Genomic DNA, 11,663 nt, shown 5'->3' with positions numbered 1-11,663 from the left:
CGCGGAGCTCGCGTGCTCCATCTGCGTGTTTTTACAAATTATACTTCGTGAAACATTGTGTTAAAGTTTAGGCAAAAGTTTAACTACACTCGATCTTTGTTGACTTAAGGTTCACGAGGAGAATCTTGAGGCTGATCATTCTTCCTCTTAAACCTGTATTTAGATTTCAAATGTGAAACATAAAATGAACCAAACTGTACCGCGGTGAAGTTAGTTTCACGTTGGACGTTGGATACTCGCCTCCGCAACTAGAGCGGGAAATGCCGCTTGGTACGCCAGTTAGGGACCGTCTCTAAAGTACCGTTTGTTATCTTAAAAAATATAAACATTTATAAAAAAAAAACAACAACATTGAGCATGAATCCAAGTTGCTAATCCTAGATGTCATAGTCCTTTTGGGCTAAAAAATTAACCCTTTGTAGATTTTTAAAGAATATTTTTAGTCAAAAAACAAGGATTATTTTCAATAGCTCCTAAATGAGCGAACCTAGATAGTAAACGCTAAGTGATTATAGTAGTTGTGGTCTCCAGGTATCACGCACACCATTTACCTTTTCTATTTAACCCTTTGTAGATTTTTAAGGAATATTTTTCGTCAAAAAACAAGGATTCTTTTCAATAGCTCCTAAGTTAGCAAACCTAGATAGTAAAAGCTAAGTGATTATAGTAGTTGTGGTCTCCAGGTATCACGCACACCTTTTACTTTTTCAATTTAACCCTTTATAGATTTTTAAGGAATATTTTTCGTCAAAAATCAAGGATTCTCTTCAATAGCTCCTAAGTCAGCTGACCTAGAAAGTCAACCCCAAGTTATTATAGTAGATTGAGTGTCCAGGTATCACGCACACCTTTTACTTTTTCAAATTGATCCTTTGTTGATTTTTAAGGAATATTTTTCGTCAAAAAACAAGGATTCTTTTCAATAGCTCCTAAACCAGCTAGCCTAGATTGTAAACGCTAAGTGATTAGCGTTTACAATAGCGTTTACATTAGCGATTAGTGATTAGTGAATATATATTGTTTATATGAAAGAGGAACTTCACGAACGATCGGGACACGCACTGGAATCGCTTTAAATTAACTTGTTTTGACTTTATTCGGCTGGATTGAGTGTTTTCGTCGTGTCGTTGCGATGTGTCTTGGCTCTGAGCCCCCCGGCTCCGGCCCCGCCCCCGGCTCCGGCCTTGGTCCAGAATGTCCTCACCCAGGTCCATCAGGAGCATGGACACCAAGGAATAGAGAGGACTCTGGCCTTGCTGTGTTCCCGGTGCTATTGGCCAGGTATGTCATGGGAGGTAGCCCAATGGTGCCAGGCTTGCGAGAGATGCCAGCATGCAAAGGACAACCAATCGGTTCCTCACGCCTTTATGGGCCACTTACTGGCTTCACAGCCAAACGAGATCCTTGCTATCGACTTTACCCTGTTAGAGCAGACCTCCACTGGTCTGGAAAACGTGCTGGTCATGACTGACGTTTTTAGCAAATACACACTTGTAGTTCCAACCCGCAACAAGCACGCTTCCACTGTGGCGCAAGTGGTTTGCAAAGTTTGGTGTGCCGGCACGCATACACTCTGAGAGCACTCTCATCCAGCAGTTGTGTAAGCTGTATGAGATTACAAAGTCTCGGATATTGAACTGTTGGCTATTGGCATGAGCCATATTATCTGCCCCGGGAGTTCTCGCATGTGATTTTGATCGTTGTCTATGTGGCCCCGTCTGCCAATGCTGAATATGCTTGTGAAGCACTGCTCTCCTGCACTTGTAGGCTGCAAACACAGCATCCACAGGCTCTCTTCCTCATCTCTGGTGACTTTAACCACGCTTCTCCCTCTTCTGTTCTACCAACATACACCCAGTATGTTACCTGCCCCACCAGAGAGAATAGAACATTGGACTTGTTTTTTGCCAACACCAAAGAGGCTTATTCTTCTTCCCCCCTCCCTCCCCTTGGCAGCTCGGACCACAACCTTGTACATCTGAGGCCTGTGTATGAACCCATCATGCGCAGGCAGCCTGTGGTGTCCCGTGTGGTGAGGATGTGGTCTGCTGAGAGCGAGGAGGCTCTGAGGGACTACTTCAGCACCACTGTCTGGACTGAGCTTTACGGCCATGGGGAGGACATCAACACCATCAGAGAGTGCATCACGGACTACATCAACTTCTGTTTTGAGAACATTGTTCCCTCCCTGACGGTGCGGTGTTTTCCAAACAACAAGCCATGGATTACCCGTGAACTGAAGGCTCTGCTGAAGGAGAAGAAGAGAGCCTTCAGGTCAGGGAACAAGGAGGAGCTGAGGACTGTGCAGAAGGAGCTGAGGAGGAAGATCACGCAGGCTGAGGCCGGCTACAAGAGGAGGATGGAGGAGCAGCTGCAGCAGAAGAACATTCAGGGAGTGTGGAGAAGCCTGAAAACCATCTCGGGCTTCAAAATCCCCCCTGCCCAGACAGAGGGGGATCTACAGTGGGTGAATGATTTAAATGCTCACTTCTTGAGATTTGATTGGTCACCCGCCCCTCCCCCTGCACAGCTGCATGCTCCCTCTTCCACAGCTGGACAATGCCCTGCATCCGTTCCTCTTCATTTCTCCGCCCCGGACCATCAGCTCCCCACTTCGCCTGGACTCACCCATCCCCCCAGCACACAGTTCCCCTGCCAACCACTGACTGTCACAGCAGCACAGGTGAGGAGTGAGCTGAAGATGATTAAAGTGAGGAAGGCAGCAGGACCTGACGGCATCAGCCCCAGGCTCCTTAAGTCCTGCGCAGATGAACTGTGTGGAGTTATGGAGCATGTCTTCAACATGAGCCTGAAGCTGAGGGTGGTACCACAGGTCTGGAAGACCTCCTGCCTGGTACCTTTGCCCAAGACACCGCGCGCCAAAGACCTCAACAGCTTCAGGCCGGTGGCTCTCACGTCCCATCTGATGATGACACTGGAGCGGCTGGTCCTGGACCACCTCCGCTCCACCGTGAGCTCAGCTATGGACCCGCTGCAGTTTGCATACCGGCCTGGCATTGGAGTGGAGGACGCCATCATCTCCCTGCTGCACCGCTCTCTCTCTCACCTGGAAAAGCCTGGCAGCTCTGTGAGGATCCTGTTCTTCGATCTTTCCAGCCCCTTCAACACCATCAGCTCCTGAGGGACAAGCTGGAGACTGCTGGTGTGGAGTATGACCTGGCAGAGTGGATCCTGGACTACCTCACGGACCAACCCCAGTTTGTGAGAGCACGGGACTGTGTGTCTGACACTCGGACCTGCAGTGTGGGGGCGCCCCAGGGCACTGTCCTCGCGCCCTTTCTCTTCACCCTTTACACTGCAGACTTCAGACACGACACTGCAGAAGTTCTCTGATGACTCTGCCATCATCGGACTCATCATGGACGACGATGACGCGGAGTACAGAGGACTGGCGCAGGACTTTGTGGACTGGTGTCAGCGGAACCACCTCCTCATCAACGCGGGGAAGACCAAGGAGATGGTGGTGGATTTCCGCAGACGCCACCCCACTGCCCCCTCACCAGTGAACATCCAGGGACGGGACATTGAGAGAGTGGACTCATACAAGTACCTGGGTGTTCATCTGAACCACAAACTGGACTGGACTCATGACACAGACGCACTGTACAGGAAGAGCCAGAGTCGGCTCTACCTCCTGAGGAGACTCAGGTCTTTTGGAGTGACAGGGCCACTCCTGAAGACCTACTATGACTCTGTGGTGGCATCAGCCCTCCTGTATGGTGTGGCCTGCTGGAGCAGCAGCATCACAGAGAGGGAGAGGAAGAAGCTGGACAGAGTCATCAAGAAGTCCAGCTCCATCCTGGGCTGTGCTCTGGACTCGGTGCAGGAGGTGGGGGACAGAAGGGTCCTGGCTAGATTCACATCTATGCTGGACCATGAGTGTCACCCCCTGCAGGACACTCTGTCCACTCTGTAGAGCAGCTTCAGTGAGAGACTGATCCACCCTCGCTGTGTGAAGGAGAGGTTTCGCAGGTCTTTCCTTCCTGCTGCTGTCAGACTTTATGACAAACACTGTTAGTACTGAACACTCGCAATACTGACCTAACCTAATACTGATGTGCAATTCTGTCATATGTGCAATTGCTGTTGGAATTCATGTGCAATTCATGTGCAATTACTGTGAAATTCATGTGCAACCTATGTGCTGTCGTGACACATATTCATGTGCAATTACTGTCGTGATCACATGCAATGGTATTTATGTATTTATTTATTTATTTGTCTATGGGAGTTTTTATTTATAGGAGATCTTCTACTGAAAGTGTTTTTCAGACTTCCTATAAGTGATCTGTTCTTCTGGATCTACCTCTGTATCTACCTGCGTTGCACCAATGAAATTTCCCCATGTGGGACAATAAAGGAATATCTTATCTTATCTTATCATTTTCATAATGTTTTTCTGCACTCTCAACTGCTCTCTCATCGCTAATATTTGGGTTACAACCTATTGCCCCTTAAACAATGTGCGCGCCATAGTGTTCTTACGTATTTGTGGCTCTCAGTTGTTGTGTAAATATCTGATGATGATGTTGTGTTATAATGCTGACAGCTGCTACAAAAGAGCAGCACATAGTTCAAATAGTAGTTCTCAAGCCACACATCATTTGCTGATGCAGGCAATGGACAGAGTTTGGTTTAACCTTTATTTAACCAGGAAAGTCCCATTGAGATTACTAATCTCTTTTGCAAGGGTGTCCTTGCCAACACAGCCGCACAGATCATGTGCACCAGGGCTATTCAATTATATTTGGGGCCATATTTTTCAGAGGGTTATAGGCCCTTTTCACAATAGTTCCAGTTGGCGTAAAAGTGCAGATCTTTACTTCTCATTTCATTCACAGCAGAGAGTTACAGATGGATAATCACTGGCAGCAGTTTAAGACTTTTACATATGACGTAAATATGTCACCAGAGGAAACATACGTGTTAATACAAGTATGTGTTTTGGTCTCAATGCTAAAGGCTATCGTACATTAACGTAAATATAAAAGACAAAGTTGAGTGTAAACAAAAACATTTGCTTAGAGACAAAAGCACTTATTTTATAAATATATAGATGTATTTACAGTAAAGGTCTTAACATGCTGCCTGTGATTAACCCTCAGTAATTTGTTCTCTGCTTTGTGTTAAATTAATTTCTTGCTTTATTTTTCAAGAAAAATAGAAAACATATGAAATAGAAAACACAAACATCGGAGAGAACATATAAAATAAAATTAAAAAGACACAAAAGACACAAAGTCACACCAAGTCCATGATAAATGGAGTCTGTCAAGTTTGTCCATTTTCAGATTAAGTCCAAATGTGATTCTTTCCATTTTCTGTATGTCAATGATAATGCCAGTCCAGTCCTTGAACATCAGCTCAGTTTGTGTCATCCATGTTTTTGTGATTCCGCCATGAGCATATTCCAAAGGTGTCCATTAATTGTGTCCATGGTCTGAGTTTTTAGGCTATTGATTTATTTAAGCAAGACTTGGCTAATTCCACATAAGGAATGAATGGAGCAGGAAGTGGAGCTCCACAGTTTTATGGCAAACCAGAACTAGCCACTCGGTTTCGTGAAAAGGGCTTATTGTTTGGGGGCCAGACTACAAACCTGCAGGTCACATCAGGTTTAAACCACATCTTGAACAAAACTCGACCACAGACTCTGAACCAGGACTATAAAGTCTTAAATACAAATAGCATTGACATCTGAGCTAACTTAGTACAAACTCATCTTACCAAGCACTATTTCTCAGTCCATGGTCCATTTAAAATTGTAAGGGGGCCGGATGCTTAGCGGGCCGGATTTGATTACCAGTTTATTAGCCTTGATTTACACAAACTAACACTTACTTACATTTTCTTCAAAAAGTGATTTCAGAAGTAAGTAACAAAGCAACTTGCAAAACTAGTTCACTTTAGTTGCAACATACTTCATACTTCCAGCATTCTTTTAAGCTGTGACACTTCATCATTTTGTCATAGAAAATTTTATCAATGCTTCTTTTGGTTTCCCAAATCTAAAAATAAAAGTTTGTGTTATTTTCCTGACAAAATGGTGAAATAAAAATGAAAAATTATTCAGGTGTTAAATGTTAAGTTGCTGATACTTCACAACCTTAGACATTGCTATTTATTATCTAAATAATTGTGTGTTTGTGTGTCGACAAACTCTTTTTGTTTGGTTTGGCAGCTCTTTTGTTGTTGCAGGGAGCAGAGCCGGCGCTACATAATGTGTACCTCCTTTACATGTGAAGGGAGGGCAGACCACTTCAATGAAAGTCAAGAATGCATCTACAGCTGACCAAAGTTTCATCTGAAGAGAATCTGTCATTTTGACATAATCAGAAACAAGCACTGACTGAACATGTATGGACTGATCTAAACACTCCAAATATAAATGTTTGTTGCATTCTATAACTACTTTGCCTATATCATTGTAAATCGTAAATCCGAACAGTACTAATTCTAAATCAGATGTTTTAATTATACATACTTTGAGTGCATTCATAAGTTCAGTGTCATTGCAGAGCACCTTAAAGGTGCACTATGCAACGTTTCACTTGGAGGGATCTCAAAGAGACAAGCAGGTGATCAGTTACAGGTCAGATCTGTGGAAAGGCGACTAAATTAATGCTATAAATGAGGCATTGAATTCCACACCATGAAACATCTCCATGGTAATAAGCAGGTGTCTCCCACAAGAAAGGTTACATACTGCACCTTTAAGTCTGCCTGGCTGCAGTTACAGTGGGATATCGTGCAGATAATCACATTGTGACAGACTCGGTGGTATCTGTTGTCAGCAGAGCAGAAGGTCAGACCCCCCAGACAGTTTGTTCTGCTCATTAGCTGCGAGAGCGCTAATCCGGTTAATGCTACGCTTTCTGCAGCAGGGGATCATTACTCCAACTCACTCCCTCTCTCCTTCTGCAGGGTGCACATATTAGATATCAGAGGTACTGTACCTAAAATACCCCATCCAATTAAAATGTCATAAGTAACAGGCATGGTAAACCTCTGATTGATCACATTGTGGTCAATAATGATAATTGATTTGATGCTAAAGGAAACTTTTAATTGCAAGAGTTATACTTGTTTAAAGGCCCAATTTGGAACAGGAGGAACATGAGTAAAGAACTTTTTCCAAATATATGGGACAAAGGTCAGTTTAGCAAGATTTTGTTGAAAGACTAAAACATACTATCATACTTTGTTTGGAATCATGAATGTATGTCTACCTTTGTCTCAGTGGAAATAATTACCTGACCCTAATTTGAGAAGATCTGCATGACCGAGAGAACCTCATACAAAGGAATAACTGTGTGCTTCCAGACCCAGACAATGCATGTTGTTCTTTGTGAATAACAGTGAATAGTTTGTTTTCACGTTCTAGAATTTGATGGTGTCATTATCTTAGATTATGATATTTACAACATTACAATATTTGTTTGGGATTGGCTGCACAATCTTGTAATATTAATCCTATGGTTTAAAGTCCTTTACCTCAGTGGTTTTTAACCTGGGGGTTGGGACCCCTTGGAGGTCATGAAATTATTTCAGGGGGTCCACATATTATATGGGGAAAATGTTAAACTTATGCAATCAATGGTTTATAAAGCACATTTAAAAACACCACAATGGCCCAAGGTGCTGTGTAAAGGCAAGATAAAATAAAATAGAATATTCAAGACTTGTAGAAACAAGGTAAAAAAAAATATAATGCTATAGAAATGTTCTGCTCATCTTGGGCTAAGCCTGTGTAAACAAAAAGTTTTTTAACCGTGACCTCAGAACATCCATGGTCATCAGATTTGCTGATTTCAATGCTCTAGTAGGAACAAGGACTGACAAAAGCTCTGAAAGATAAGAAGGAGCCCGCCCATTCAGACATTTGAAAACCATACACAATATCTTAAAATCAATCCTGAAGCTGACAGGAAGCCAGGACAAAGAGGCCGGTACAGGAGAAATGGGATCAGATCTTCTGGTGCCTGTGAGCAAACTGCAGGTGGTGGATGGACGCCTGGTCCAACCCGGAATACAGGAAGTTACAGTAGTCTAAACGTTGAGAACCATCCATTCTCTTACTGTCTTAATCCTTAAAATAGATTACCATGATTTTGGCACTATCTGGGCTTGGTTTTAAGGACAGGTAAACCTGCACATCATCTGCAAAAAACACTGATAAGAAATATTGTGTCTTGTGTCAATTTTAGGGCCACACCTTTGATGGCAACATAGATCTCCAGACGGCAAATCAAAATTTGATGATCCACAGTATCAAATGCTGAAGTCAAATCCAAAAGCATTAAAATGGTGGAGGAGCCAGAGTCAACAGCTAAAATAAGATCATTAAAATATCTCTTTCAGTACTGTGACGTCTATTCAAGCTATACTGATTTTTTTCCAAGACAGGATTTTCCTCCAAATGGGTTTAAATTTGCTTATAGACCAATCTCTCTAACACTAACAAGGTCAGATTAGAAATCGGCCAATAGTTAGAAGAACCTCAGAATCCAAGTTGGGCTTTTTAAGCAGAGGCTGTACAACAGCATGTTTAAAAGCACTTGGCACACAGCCTGTGTTCAAAGAAGTGTACATAATATTCCATACATAAGGACCAATACGTTTGGAGGAATACAATCAAGTGTACACTCATTAGGTTTTAGCTGAGAAACAACATCTGACAGTTCACTAATAGACACTTGTTCAAATTGCTCCAAAAAAAAACAGGAGCATCAAAGCATGGTCACCCGCATCAAAACTTGCCAAAGAACAAAAGAACATTTCTTCTAGTGCCACACTGTGGCACCTTGTGTTCCCATCCAAGAACTAACCAGGCCCTGTCCTGCCTAGCCTCCAAGAGCTGACGAACTTGTACATGTACAATTGTACATTACATAATGATGTAATGCTTTATTGGCCAACAGCCCATGAACAACTTATAATAAGAACCAAATATACACTATTATTATACAAATTGTATATAAGATAGGACAGATTAATCAACAAGTGTTAGTTCAACATGTAAATGTGCCAGAGTTAGCCATGCAGGCTAATTTTCATCTGTAGTCACATTGGCAGGTTGATGAAGACTTAATGTAGCAGGTACAAACCACTCCATACACACGAGGTAATATATATATGAGAATCATATATACTGTATATTTGTATATTTTTTGTGTCAGTTAGGGTGTGCATACAGTATTTCCAAATATTTAAGCCCCACCAGTTAAAATTTAAGCTACAAAATAATGTAAAATAAAAGCATTCAAGTAATTATTGGTATTTTCATTGCAATAAAAAACAGATATCCTTAATGCAAATAAGCTTGCTTCTCCACAGAGCTGACTTGTAACTTAGCCAGGCAGGTTGCTGCTTGTTTCCACAGAGACGTTCTTGCTTTTTTGCTGCTTCTTAATAGTCCGAGATAATACGGTGTCAAAAGCATATCACATTAATTCTCATCTGGACCAACAGTAACTGATCTAGACCAAAATTTAAAACACATATAACTTTGGATGATTGTCAGGACACATTACTAAACCTAAATATGTCTGTTTGCAGCATAAAATATAATGAAAACATTGTGTCAGAGTGTTTCCTGGAAAAGCTGAGAAGACCCCAGGCTTATGGCAGAAATAACCCAGACTCTGTCCAGTGGGCTCACGGTGCCTATGACTGTCACCTACACATCAATGTTACATTGACAGAACCCAGTCTGCGTGCTCTTCCATTGAGTCAATGCAATACAACAGCAGTGCAAGCAAGGATAGCAAAACCGACTAAAGACCAGCAAACATTATGACATGTTAAAATACAAAGCATATGATTTACAACCTACTATGGAATTGTTTGTATCAAGTTGTGAACTTATAAGGTGTTTAGTACCAACATAGTAGCCTCAAGTTATATTTGTGCTGGTACTCATGCATTTATTTGCCATCAGAGGAGTTTATTATGCATACAAATGTGGCATTTCAGTCAGAGAGGCTGTATGACTTTGAATACTTTACCCTGGTCTTCAGCAGTACACACATCTTAGCATTGCAGTCACTGCCTGTGACTGGTGAGCCTTTTCCACCAAGAGAAAGTGCTCTTTGTGGCTCCAATAGCTGCTATTTTGGGGAGGGAAGCTTCAAGCCTCTAAAATGTCTCAAGTATCAGCTCAGAGGAAATCACAGAGCTGTCAGTGGAAGAAAGCTCACATTTCCATGAAGACAACAGCCACCATAAGCCAGGCTCTCACCAGACAACAGACCAATTAGAGTAGACAGGACTGAAAGGATTTTATTTGCACTCTTCCATGTCTTTATCTGTTTTGTGACTTTAATGCATTTTTTTTGTATTTTGAATTGTCTTGTGTATGAATTGTGCTCTACAAATAAATTTACCTTGCCCTGCTTTGCCAGGACAGATAAAGGCGACAGTATTTTATCAGTGTGGTGGAGCCTCACTATCACATACAGCCTATATGCCTATATGATATAAGCTACATCAAAACACACTTGTTCAGACTCCTCTGACATTATGTAGACAGTTTTTAAAACAAACTATGTGACAAAGAAAAACACATCTAAGTGATAGGCTATATGATAATAAATAAAGGTGACGAAAGAAAGCTGGCAGTGCCTGTTCGTCAGTGGAAAGTTTTGGACGCCCACAGACTCTTTGGCTTGTTGTGAGGTGACACACATGAGAGCGGAGCCTGCATTTACAACTGAGCCCATGCTTCAGATGAACCCTTAAACACAGTAAACATTATGTATGTCAATATTAATGCCGCAAGAATGGCAGAGAGCGTGTTTCTGAAGGTGAAAGAATAGACTGACTAATAAACTTGATAAAAGAAGAAAACTCTTTAACGGGAAGGCAATGTGTCAGGTAAGTTTGTTGAACAGATGTTGAACAGGCACATTTGTCGCAGCACTTAAGGCTTGAATGCAGGACAATCTGGATGACTCAAATGTGCATGTTTCAATTGAAACACAACTTTCAAGGGTAAACTAATTATGAAGTATCACTATTATGCTTAGAGCACATTATGTGTCCCCTTTAATGGAAACACACTCATTCACACATATGGGTGTATAATTTTACGTCTATATATTTAGGATTACGTAGTAATGCACAATTTGTAAATCTAGCTGCGCCCTCTTGTGGTTACAGGAGAAACATCCTAAAGAAGACGTTTTCATAAATGCTTTGCTTTAAGTGTGTCCTTCTTTCATGAGACATTTCCAGTATGGGAAAAGTTTGGAGAAAGGGGAAGTATGGAAAATCCACATAGAGTTCCCTTAAATGAACAATGGGAATTGATACTTTCCATGGTGTGAAAAAGAGCAAAAGCATGGGATATTAATAAAAGTCCATGTCTTCTACTGCTTGTTCCCGATATGGGTTGCAGGAGACTGGAGCCTATTATCCCAGTGACTTTGGCCTTAGTTCACACTGGACAGGGGCCAGCTCATCGCAGGGTTTAACACAGACACACAACCATTCACTCTCACATTCATTCAGTTCATTACACGTTTGGATGGTGGGAGGAAGCCGGAGAACCCATGGTAACACAGGAAGGACGTGCAGAGATCATGGGATGGTCTGGCCTGGAAATCGAACCCATGATCTTCACCTTACTGGGAGGTGAGAGC

The sequence above is a fragment of the Eucyclogobius newberryi genome, unplaced genomic scaffold (assembly GCF_026437365.1).
Source record: "Eucyclogobius newberryi isolate DKJ021-1_F unplaced genomic scaffold, fEucNew1.0.hap1 SCAF_2, whole genome shotgun sequence".
Taxonomy (NCBI): Eukaryota; Metazoa; Chordata; class Actinopteri; order Gobiiformes; family Gobiidae; genus Eucyclogobius; species Eucyclogobius newberryi.
The sequence above is the reverse complement of the archived record's forward strand: the minus strand, read 5'-3'. Positions refer to the sequence as shown.